The sequence below is a fragment of the Paroedura picta genome, chromosome 17 (assembly GCF_049243985.1).
Source record: "Paroedura picta isolate Pp20150507F chromosome 17, Ppicta_v3.0, whole genome shotgun sequence".
Taxonomy (NCBI): domain Eukaryota; kingdom Metazoa; phylum Chordata; class Lepidosauria; order Squamata; family Gekkonidae; genus Paroedura; species Paroedura picta.
Window position 1 is genome coordinate 23,443,796 of NC_135385.1, and position 10,995 is coordinate 23,454,790.

The following is a 10,995-nucleotide window of genomic DNA, read 5'->3' on the forward strand; positions in this document are numbered from 1 at the left end:
CTTAACTGTCGAGGCAAGATTTCCACCATGATCCCCATGAAGCACCTTGGCCACCGTCTTTGGGGTGGGTGGCAGCAGGGGGGCAGTCCTTGGGAACAGGGTCCCTGGGGCCTTGGGCAGCTCCCTTCCTCTGAAGCCCTGGGGAACCCAAGGGAGAAGAAGGCACAGCTGGCGTCTGGTTTGTCTGTTTTGGGAGGGGGGAGGCAAGACAAGAATAGCCTCAGGAGGAGACCAGCAGGGCCCACCTAATGCCGCAGTTGACAGCCAAGACCTGACTCGTGTGGGCCTTTTCAACACCAGGGGCTTATTTTAGAGGGGCAAGATCAAAACCTGGGCCTTTATTTACAAGTCCTCTGCTGGGTCTGAGTATGAGGCGGTGCCTGAGCAATGCACCATGTGGCACAGAAATTCAGCTCCTTGGAGATTGGACAGGGGTCCCGGCGCCCCACTCACGGATTCCCCCCAGCCCCCGACCTTTATATCCCCTCGGCACAATGCAAACGGCCGTTCCTATAGCGCTTTACAATTTCAGCTACTGGACTCTGATTTTATTAATTTCAGCCATGTAATTCCTGAGGGTGGCCACCAGTCGGCAGCACCTCCTATGCATGTCTCAGCTTGACCGCGCAGTCTTTTTTGTGGCCACAGGAGGGCAGCAAATCTCCTTTTCCCGGTCTTTGAACTGCAGGAGGGGACGGAGTTCTCGCCCGTTCCCGCTTCCCTTAGCACGGGCTCCTCGCAAGCAGAAAACTAGCAGCGCCGTCACGCACCGGCGGGTCTGGGGGGGAGAGATTTGCCGAGTTGGCTTTAGGTAGAGGTTTGTTTCCCTTTTTGGTGTGGTCAGCTAAGTCTCGAGGCTGGAGTCCCACCATGATCCCCATGAAGCACCTTGGCCTCCGTCTGCTCTTCTTCCTCGAGAGTCCTGTAAAATGTCAGGATTTGGGGGCATTACTTTGGATTGGAACAGCATGCCCCTCCCAGGCCTGGGCCTTCCCTTAGAGAGGGGCCTCGGTCCCCAGTCCCAGAAGGACTCCGGGGCTTGGTCGGCTGGAGGGAGGAGCAGAAGGCGCAGGCGGTGCCGGCTTTTCTCTTTGGGGAGCGGGGAGGCAGGAGAAGAAGAGCCCCGGAGGAGACCAGCAGGGCCCCCACCTTTAGAGTCGCGGACCAGTTTTCTCCGCGTCTTTTCCCAGCTTGGCCGCCAGACGGCAGCACCTGCTATGCATGTCTATGAGGAAAAAGGGGCAGCCGCTATTGCCGCTAAGTCGCCCGTCATGCGCACTACGCCGGGCAGCAGGGAATGCCGGGAAGTCCTTCCCCCCCCCCCCAGCCGCGTCAAGGGAGGGAGGGGGGGGAGGCAAGATGCACCGTCGGCCCCCCGACCGCCGCCGCCGCCCTTCCCTCGCACGCAAGGCAGAGCTCGGGCGTCGGGGCTGCGTGGAACGCCTCGGCGGTGTCCATCACGCACCGGAAATTGAGAGGCGTGGACTATTTTCCTACCTCTTAGGGCAGAACGCATCGGAAATGTAGAGGCGGGGACGTACTTTCCTACCTCTTAGGGCACCATAGTGCACTGGCTAAGAGACCCGGTCGGAAACTAGGGCCATTATCTCAGTCGTTCCGAATAGCGGGCAGTTGCCGGACTTCCAAACGTAACCATTTCCGGGGCGACACGGATGCAGAAAGCCCCGACGCCAGTTTGCACAGAATGCCGGGAATTGTAGTCCTCTTATACCGGCGGACACGGACGGGCATGCGCACTACGCCAGGCACCACGGAATGCCGGGAATAGTAGTCCTTTTTCCACCCGCGGACACTAACGAGCATGCGCACGACGCAGGGCAGCAGTGAATGCCGGAGTGCGGCAGGGATTGCTGGGAATTGTATTCCTTTGCCCACCCGAGGACACAGGCGAGCGTGCGCAGTACGCAGGGCAGCAAGGCGTGCCGGGAACAGTAGTCCTTCGCCATCCGCGGACACTGGTGAGCATGCGTACTACGCAGAGCAGCAGGGAATGCCGGGAATAGTAGTCCTTTCAACACCCGTAGACACAAGAGCATGCGCACTACGCGGGGCAGCAAAGAATGCCGGGAATAGAAGTCCTTTCCCCACCCACGGACACTTGCGGACATGCGCACTACGCAGGGCAACAGGGATTGCCGGGAATTGTAGTCCAATTCTCCACTCGAGGAGACGCGAGGCCCACTTTGTGCCTCCCCTCAGAGACGACATTCCCCACAATCCATTGCTTCGACTCGCCAATGATTGACGTTGTTTTCCCCGCCCATTTCCTCTCGCGGCCAATCAAAGAGGAAGGCTGGGCGTCCGAAGAGCCAGGCCAATCGGAAGGGAGTCTGAGGCGTATGTGCGAGGTGATTGGCTGGAGTAGCTTCCGGAACGAGCCGCGGGTGCATATATTAATTGTTATTATTATTATTATTGTTTTAAATAGGTGCTTATTGACTGCATTAGGCCGGGGCTCCGGCCAAAGTGACCAGAAGCGGAGCTCCTCCTACGATCCCGTGTGAGACCCGAGTCCACAGGCAGCCCGGAGAGGCCCTGGGCCAGTCACAGTCCTGATCGAGCTGAGTTTACACAGCAGTTCTCTCTGAGCTCTCACAGCCCCCTCTCCCTCTCAGGCGTCCTTGGTGGGGAGAGGAAAGGGAAGGCGACTGGAAGCCCCTTTGGGACTTCCTTCGGGTAGAGAAAAGCCGGGTATAAAAGCCTCCCAGGGCTGTTTTTGGGGAAATGGACATGGCAGAGCTTTGCTTCCCCTTGCAGCTCCCTGGAGGAAAAGTGGGCGGAAGCGCGCTCAGCAGACCGGGGCTCTCCAAGCCAGAACACCCCCCCCCCCCTCTCTGACCAGGCAGGCCCCGCAGGAACTTCGCACAAAGCCCACTCTCCCGTCCCGTTCTTCCTGTGGGGGGCCTGATAGATAAGGCAAGGCGCTCTCTGCCCACGTTCGGGCCTCCTGTCTGGGGGTGAACCTGCGTGGTGGGCTGATCTGGAGCCCAGAAACGTCTTGGTGCATCCAGCCCAGCACCCCCTTGGCCCCGGTGGCCAGGCAGAGTCTTCCTGCTGCAAGGGGGTGTCTCGTGACCTGGATTTGAGCCCCCCCCTCCCCATCTCATGCATCTTTTTTTCCGCTTCCCCCTTCCAGAGAGATCACCGTTCAGCAGCACGCCGGGGAGACAGACCCCCTCCGGGCGATGGGAGCCATCAGAGACAGAAGGACGCCTTCCGGGTGCCCAAAGAGGGACTCCTCACCCCACCTCTTCTGCTGCCTGAAGGCGGGGGGGATAATTTATTTCGGGGAGGTCAGTCGATTCTGTTTTTAAATCATTCGTAGCTAGGCAATAATTTAATTGTGTTTGAAAAGGGGGAAAACACTCAAGGCACTTTGTGGGGAATGGGGATTAAAAGAGGCAGTGGTACGCCCGTTGCTCAAAAATACATCCTTGGCTCTGGAGCCTGACAACTACTGCCCCGTCTCGCATCTGGCGTTTCTGGTGTGCAACTCCTAGCGACTCACTCCGCCAGGAACCTGGGACTGATCCTGGATGCTTCCCTTACAATGGAAGCCCAGGTCACAAAGGTAGCACGGCTGGCCTTCTACCTCCTCCGCCAAGCAAACAGGCTAGCGCCCTACCTGGACCCAGAGCACCTGGCCAAAGTGATCCACGTGACCGTCCCCTGTAGGCTGGACTTCTGCAGCTCGCTCTACGCAGGCCTACCCTTATCCTTGACCCAGAAACTAAAGCTGGTGCAGAACGCCGCGGCCGGGATTCTCACTAAGACATCATGGAGATCTCACATCTGGCCGGTACTCCAAGAACTCGGCTGGCTCCCAGTTGAATTCCGGATTAAGCTCAAGGTTTTGGTAATCACCTTTAAGGCCGTACGCGATCTGGGCCCAGTGTACCTGAGAGACCGCCTCCCTGCCTATACCCCCAGAAGAGCTCTACGCTCCGCCACTTCCAACTGGCTGCGGATCCCTGGCCCTAAAGAGGCACGTCGGACAAAGGGCCTTTTCAGTCCTGGCCCCCACCTGGTGGAAGGAGCTCCCCGAAGTGATCAGGGCCCTGCCGGAACTTCCACAATTCCACAGGGCCTGCAAAAATGAGCTTTTCCACCAGGCATTTGCTTGAGGCCAACTGACCCATAACATCTACAAGTCCCCCCCACCCCAAACTGAGAGGTCGAACCTATCAAGGATGTGTCAAAGTTATGGTTGTCAAAATACTGTTCTAGTTCTAGTTGGTATGTTATTGTTGTTATGTTGTTATATTGATACTGATACCGTTCCATGGAGTGTTCTGAAATGTTTTCTGTAAACCGCCCAGAGCCGTAGGGAAGGGCGGTATAAAAATCTAAATAAATAGATAAATGTTCTGAATGCTCTTTTAAAGGTGTTAAAATCTCACAGTCTTCCTTTCCCTGAGAGGTCCACTTAGGTGGGGCAATACCTGCACCCCACTCCCCGCTTTTAAAAGCACAAAGGAATTCTCAAGGGTTGACCGATTTTTGAAATGTGGCAAACTTTGGAGTAACTTCAGCATGATGGATTTATTTTTTTACTGAATGCAACTTTCTTTCTTTCCTTTCTGATGGGGCACAGTCCTCAGCTGCATCACTTTGCGAATGTGTGCTCTGTTCTGCCACTCCAAGGGCTTTTGGGGGGGAGGTATCTTTTTGTGGCTGTTCGGTGGAAGCTGCAGGAGCAACCCCCTCCCCCCAAGACTCCTTGAGCAGGCAGAAGGAGACGGGCTCTCCCGCCAAGAGGCCCTGAATTCTGGGCCGGGAAACACCCAGAGCTCGTAGAGCAAGAACTCTGTTCTCCCTGAATCTCCCTTGCCCTTGTTGGGGCTAGAAGGAAAATTTAAAATAGAAATGTTTATTACATGTAGTCCTGGTTTCGACCAGGCAGGGAGGCTGGCAAACCACTCCCCTTAATGGCCGAACCTCGGATTGCTCTCCAAGTTAATTAGGTTTTGGCTTTATGCCATATAAGGTCATGGAATGTCCACTGATCTCTTGCTAGGGGTTTCGTATGACCTGACCAATTGGGTTCATACACGCTCCTCAGGAATGTTCTTTGTCTACCTCTGTATAAATAAAGCTGAGCCATGTGCTCAGGGGGCCTTTTTACGGCAACTGCCTGCTTCGTGTGTTCTCTCTGGCCATCTCTCTGGCGGTCCATTAAGGGCCGATAATTACAGGAAAGCGCAAATATCAAAACTTAAAAACAGTGAATCACAATAGACCTTCTGCAATAAGGCATGCGACTGAGATCAGTGAAGCCCATTAGAGTAAGATTTAGGCTTCTGGGGTGGTTAAGAAAGTCTTCATGGTGACGCTCCTACTAGCCTGAGCAGTACGCCAAACCGCCCCCCTGAGTATCTGCCCCACTCTCATTCAACAGGGCTGATGTTGCACAATGTAGTATGCAATATTATAGTGATTCATTGATATATATGTGCACTTGACTGTAATAAATAGTTGTAGTTTAAGTCTTCCTTCTAGCTCAACCTTCAAATATCTTACGGGTCTAGTTAGGTTGAGTTTTGTCTCCCTTTCTGCTGTGGGTAGGCCAGGTAACTCTCGAGGCCAGAGTTCCTCCATGATCCCCATGATGCACCTTGGCCATCGTCTTTCCTTCAGCTGCACGGCGTCTGCCCTTCTTCCCCTAGAGTCCTGTAATGGGTTGGGATTTGGGCTCATTCCTTTGGATTGGAACAACTTGCCCCTGGGTCCAGTTACCAGGCCTGGGCCTTCCCTTGGAGAGGGGCCTGGGGCCCAGTCCCAGAAGGACTTTGTGGTTGGTGGCTGCAGGGGGGACAAAAGGGGGCAGTGAGCTCTGTTGAAGCAGCGTGAAATGTATTTGCAAGAATGCATTTTGGTGTGTCCTGCAAAGGACAAAGGGACACCCGCTGGTTCCCTTCCGAGCCTCTTAAAGAGGGGTCTGGGGTTAAGGATCCAGGGCAGAGCTCTCGACCCAAGCAGAAGAGAGGGCTTCTGTGGGATGGTGGAAGAGACAGGCTCTCCCGCCAAGGGGGCTGGGGGCCGGAGACCTGAATGCTGGGCTGGGAAACAGCCGGAGCCTGTGGAGCAACACCTATTTTGGCTAAATGTCTCTTGCCCTTAAAGTCAGGGTTGGTCACTTAACTGTCGAGGCAAGATTTCCACCATGATCCCCATGAAGCACCTTGGCCACCGTCTTTGGGGTGGGTGGCGGCAGGGGGGCAGTCCTTGGGAACAGGGTCCCTGGGGCCCTGGGCAGCTCCCTTCCTCTGAAGCCCTGGGGAACCCAAGGGAGAAGAAGGCACAGCTGGCGTCTGGTTTGTCTGTTTTGGGAGGGGGGAGCCAAGACAAGAATAGCCTCAGGAGGAGACCAGCAGGGCCCACCTAATGCCGCAGTTGACAGCCAAGACCTGACTCAAGTGTGGGCCTTTTCAACACCAGGGGCTTATTTTAGAGGGGCAAAATCAAAACCTTATTTCCAAGTCCTCTGGCTGCTGTGTCCGAGCATGAGGGGGTGCCCGGGCAATGCACCATGGGGTACAGAAATTCAACTTCTTGGGGATGTTGACAGGGGTCCCCGCGCCCCACTCACGGATTCTCCCCAGCCCCCGACCTTCAGGGAGGGTTTATCTCCCCCGGGAAATATGCAAACGGCCGCTCCTAGAGCGCTTTACAATATCAGCTACTGGACTCTGATTTTATTAATTTCAGCCTTGTAATTCCTGAGGGTGGCCACCAGTCGGCAGCACCTCCTATGCATGTCTCAGCTTGACCGCGCAGTCTTCCATGTGGCCACAGGAGGGCAGCAAATCTCCTTTTCCCGGTCTTTGCCCTGCAGGAGGGGACGGAGTTCCCGCCCGTTCCCGCTTTCCTTAGCACAGGCTCCCCACAAGCAGAAACCTAGCAGCGAGGGAGCGGCGGGGGGGGGGGGAGATTGACTTGCCGAGTTGGCTCCGAGGACGGCATTTCTCATTGCAGGGCGCCCTTTGCAAGCAGGGAGACCCCGCGCCCCCTCCTCTTCTGAAAGGTTGTAAAAGTCAAGGAGGGGAGAGGCAAGATGCACCGTCGGCCCCCCGACCGCCGCCGCTGCTCTTCCCTCGCACGGAATGCAGAGCTCGGGCGTCAGGGCTGCGTGGAACCCCTCAGCGGTGTCCATCACGCACCGGAAATGTACAGGCGCGTACTACTTTCCTGCCTCTAAGGGCATAATGCATCGGAAATGTAGTGGCGGGGAGCCGTAATGTTTTCCTATCTCTTTGGAAACGGTTGCAACGGATAAGAGACCCGGGCGGAAACTACGGCCATATTCCCAGTCGTTCCCACCAGCGATAAGTTACCGGACTTCCCACCATTACCCTTTCCGGGGCGACACGGATGAAGAAAACTCCGACGCCAATCAGGAAAGAATGCCGGGAATGGTAGTCCATTCCCTTTGTAGTCCGACACAGGCGACCATGCGCACTACGCCTGGCAGCAAGGAATGCCGGGAATAGTAGTCCGTTCCCCACCCGCGGACTCAGGCGAACATGCGCACTACGCCAGTTTGCAGGGAATGCTGGGAACAGTAGTCCTTTCCTCACCCGCGGACTCAAGCGACCATGCGCACTGCGCCAGTTTTCAGGTCATGCCGGGAATAGTAGTCCCTTCCCCAACCGCGCACACAGGAGACCATGCGCACTACGCAGGGCAGCAGAGAATGCCGGGAATAGTAGTCTTTTCCCCACCCGCCGACACAGGCGATCATGCGCACTACGCCTGTCAGCAGTTAATGTAGGGAATAGTTGTCCCCATACACGGGGACAAGCGGCCCGCTCGCCAGGGCAGCACATCCTTTCTAGACTTTCTCCTTCCCCTTTTTAACTTGAGCGGGCGGCGCGTCTCCTGTCCCTGGTCTTGGTCCTGCAGTTCTCAATGTGGCCACGTGGTGGGAGTCGCGGACCAGTTTTATCCGCGTATTTTCCCACTGTGTCCGCCAGACGGCAGCACCTGCTATGTATTTCCATTGACGGGCCAAATATATGGATGGATTTGAATATGAATATGCTCTGCCCAGTTGGGAAAAAGCACGGGTTAAAGAGAGGAGACGACCAGCGTCAACAAGGGTTAAGAAGTGCTGCCGTCTGGCGGCCTAATTGGGAAAATACGCGGTTAAACGGGGCGGCAGTGGCCTCTTTTCCCGCAAAGTCCCTAGTCATGCGCACTACGCGGGCAAGCAGGGAATGCCGGGAATTGTAGTCCCGAACGGAGACGCGCGGCCCGCTCCAAGGTGCAGTATATCCTTTATGGACTATTATTTATTTATAGATTTAGATTCATGTGTCCTGCAGACGGCAGCACCGCCTGTCCATTCTGAGCTGTGCCGTTCAGGGGCCGCCGTGGTGGGAGTCGCGGACCAGTTTTATCCGCGTATTTTCCCAGTTTGTCCGCCAGACGGCAGCACCTGCTATGCATGTCTATTGACGGACATAATATATGGATGGGTCTGCATAGGAATATGCTCTGCCCAGTTGGGAAAAAGCACGGCGAAGGGGGAGGAGACGACAGGGCTCTGCGAGGGATAGGAAATACTGCCGTCTGGCGGCCAAAATGGGAAATTACGCGGTTAAGCGAGGCGGCAGCCGCCTCTTTTCCCGCAAAGTCCCCAGTCATGCGCACTACGCAGAAAGCAGAGATTGCCGGGAAATGTAGTCATTTCTCCTACTGCAGATAAACGCGAACATGCGCACTAGTCAGGGCTGCTGTGCATCCCGGGAATTGTAGTCCATGCCTCGCCCTCGTAGACTAGCGCTCCGCTCTCCGCCTGCAGTCAGAGACTACATTACCCATAATCGCTCGCTACGCCCCGTCGACAAAGGTCGTTTCTCACCCCGTCGCTCATCTTCAGGCGTCAATCAAAGTTGAAGGCGGGGAGTCCTAAGAATCCGGCCAATCGAAAGGGAGTCTTGGGCGTCGTGCGAGGCGATTGGGTAGGGCGCGCCGCGCGATTGGCTGAGGCGTCGGAGGGCGGGGCCGTATGAAAGCGGCCTTGCTTCCGGTCGCGGCCTCTGTTCCTCGGCGTGGCGCTTCCGGGAGGTAGGTCGTTCTTGGCGCCGCGTCCGCCTCTCCTCCTTCTCGCCCTTCCGGGGTCCCTTTCGCCCCCCAAGACACGCCCGGGAGGCCCGCCGTCAAGGGCCGCGGGGGGAGGCCGGGGGGGCCCCGGGCAGGGCTGGCGGGCTGGCGGGGACGGGCCCTCCCTGCAGGGCTGTTGTGTGGGGCGGGGCGTTGGCAGGCCACCCGGGGGCCGCCAGGGCAGGGGGGGGGAAGCCCAAAGGGGAGGACGGAGGGACGCTTCTTTTCGTGCTCGGCCCACAGCAGGGATTGCCAGGGGAGCCTTTCTGCTTGCTGGGGTGCCAGCCTCCTGGCGGGGGGCTGACAGGTCTGCAATTCCCACCGATCCCCAGGGGGAAAGAGCCCCCCTGGAAGGCCTTGTGCCCTGCTGAGCTTTGTCCGCTCCCCAGAATCCCACCCAGGACTGGCACCGAGACCAGGAGGGCAGGACCTTCCCTGGGCCTGTGCGGCTGCCAACGCCAGCCCTGAGGAGAGCTGGAGCATTTCGGACGTGTCGTCTGAGAACAGCAGTCAGAGTTCTGGATTTCGGGACATCTGGGGCTGGGGAGTTGGCCAGAGAGGCTGCTGTAGCCAGGCCCCCTTTGCCAGGATCCACTACTGTTCCTGCACAGTGTTGTGGATAAGAGTGGCAGGGTTTGATCCCCCACTCCTCCATGTGCAGGCCTTGGGCCTGTCTGAGCCCCGACAGAGCTGTTCTCAGCCTCACTGAACTATGTTCTGTTTGGAAGGGTGACATGACTAATGACAATACCTTTCTGTTTTTTATCAAGCCAAAGCCTACATGAAACCTACAGAGGAGCGAACAGGAGACAGAATCTGCTAGCGTGCCTGAGGGGTGAGTGGTTCCCTGCATTCACATTATTTATACATCTGTCTTTTTCACTGACACTAGAGGTCCACTGGACCAGGGACGCCGATCCCGTCCGTGGGATAGAAGGCCAGTCATCTGCACAAGAGAGAGAGAGAGCGATATTTATTCTTACACTGTACCTGCTTGGTGTAGTGGTTAAGAGTGCGGACTTCTAATCTGGCGAACTGGGTTCGATTCTGCACTTCCCCGCATGCAACGAGCTGGGTGACCTTTGCCTAGCCACAGCACTGATGAAGGTGTTCTGACCAAGCAGGCATATCAGGGCTCTCTCAGTGTCACAGGGTTGTGGGGAAAGGAAAGGGAAGGCGACTGTAAGCCGCTTAGAAACCCCTTCAGGTAGAGAAAAGCGGCATAGAAGAACCAGCTCATGTTCTTCTACCATTTAACATGTGCAAGGACACCAGAATGCTTCTCCCAAGGCTGGGCTATTTTGTGTAGTGCAGCTCTTGGTGGGGCAGCCAATACTTGAGGGAAAACAGGCACACAATAGCTTTGGCAGTGGAAGAGAGTTTATAGAACTGTCACAGGAAGTCAGATTAGTTAGTGGAAATGTACAGCCCTGTCTGTTTGTCCAGTGTAAACAAATTGGTTCCTCTCTTTTGGCAGGCGTGCAGAGATCCTCGCTCTTCTCGACACAGCCTTGGACAGCTGGCTGTGCGGATTCCCAGCACTGGAAGGACAGAAGTCCTGAACAGGCCGTGTCTGGGGAGAACAGCAAGTGTGCCAGATGTTTGTTTTTTCTTTGCAGGATTGCCGGATTTGTTTGGCATCAAGAGACTGCCTGCGAGGGCAGAAGTGTGGCTTCTGACTATAGGTGGCAGAAATAAAATTTGTGTCCTTAGTGTGTAGTTTTTTTTGTGTGTGTCTCGTCATCTGCAATACGGGCGGGTGGGTGGGCAAATTGGGGGGGGGTGTACACCTGGGTCTGAAATGCGCAGTTTCTGAATGTGACAATGACTGTACAACAGGGTGTGCAACATCAGTTTGGTTTTTAACAC

At 56.1% G+C, this 10,995-nt stretch overlaps 2 long non-coding RNA genes across 3 annotated transcripts; both read left to right on the forward strand.

Moving 5' to 3' along the window:
• Positions 1 to 1,894: 1,894 nt before the first annotated feature.
• Positions 1,895 to 4,405, forward strand: LOC143827462 (uncharacterized). Of its 2 annotated transcripts, XR_013227334.1 has the most exons (3): positions 1,895 to 1,979; positions 2,450 to 2,581; positions 3,158 to 4,405. It is a non-coding gene; the product is annotated as an uncharacterized LOC143827462 (long non-coding RNA). The 2 variants fall into 2 exon arrangements; XR_013227333.1 differs by lacking the exon at positions 1,895 to 1,979 and having other exon boundaries at positions 2,415 to 2,581.
• A 4,579-nt stretch (positions 4,406 to 8,984) lies between these two features.
• On the forward strand, positions 8,985 to 10,838 carry LOC143827454 (uncharacterized). The gene is made up of 3 exons (XR_013227321.1): positions 8,985 to 9,090; positions 9,897 to 9,961; positions 10,604 to 10,838. It is a non-coding gene; the product is annotated as an uncharacterized LOC143827454 (long non-coding RNA).
• Positions 10,839 to 10,995: the final 157 nt, after the last annotated feature.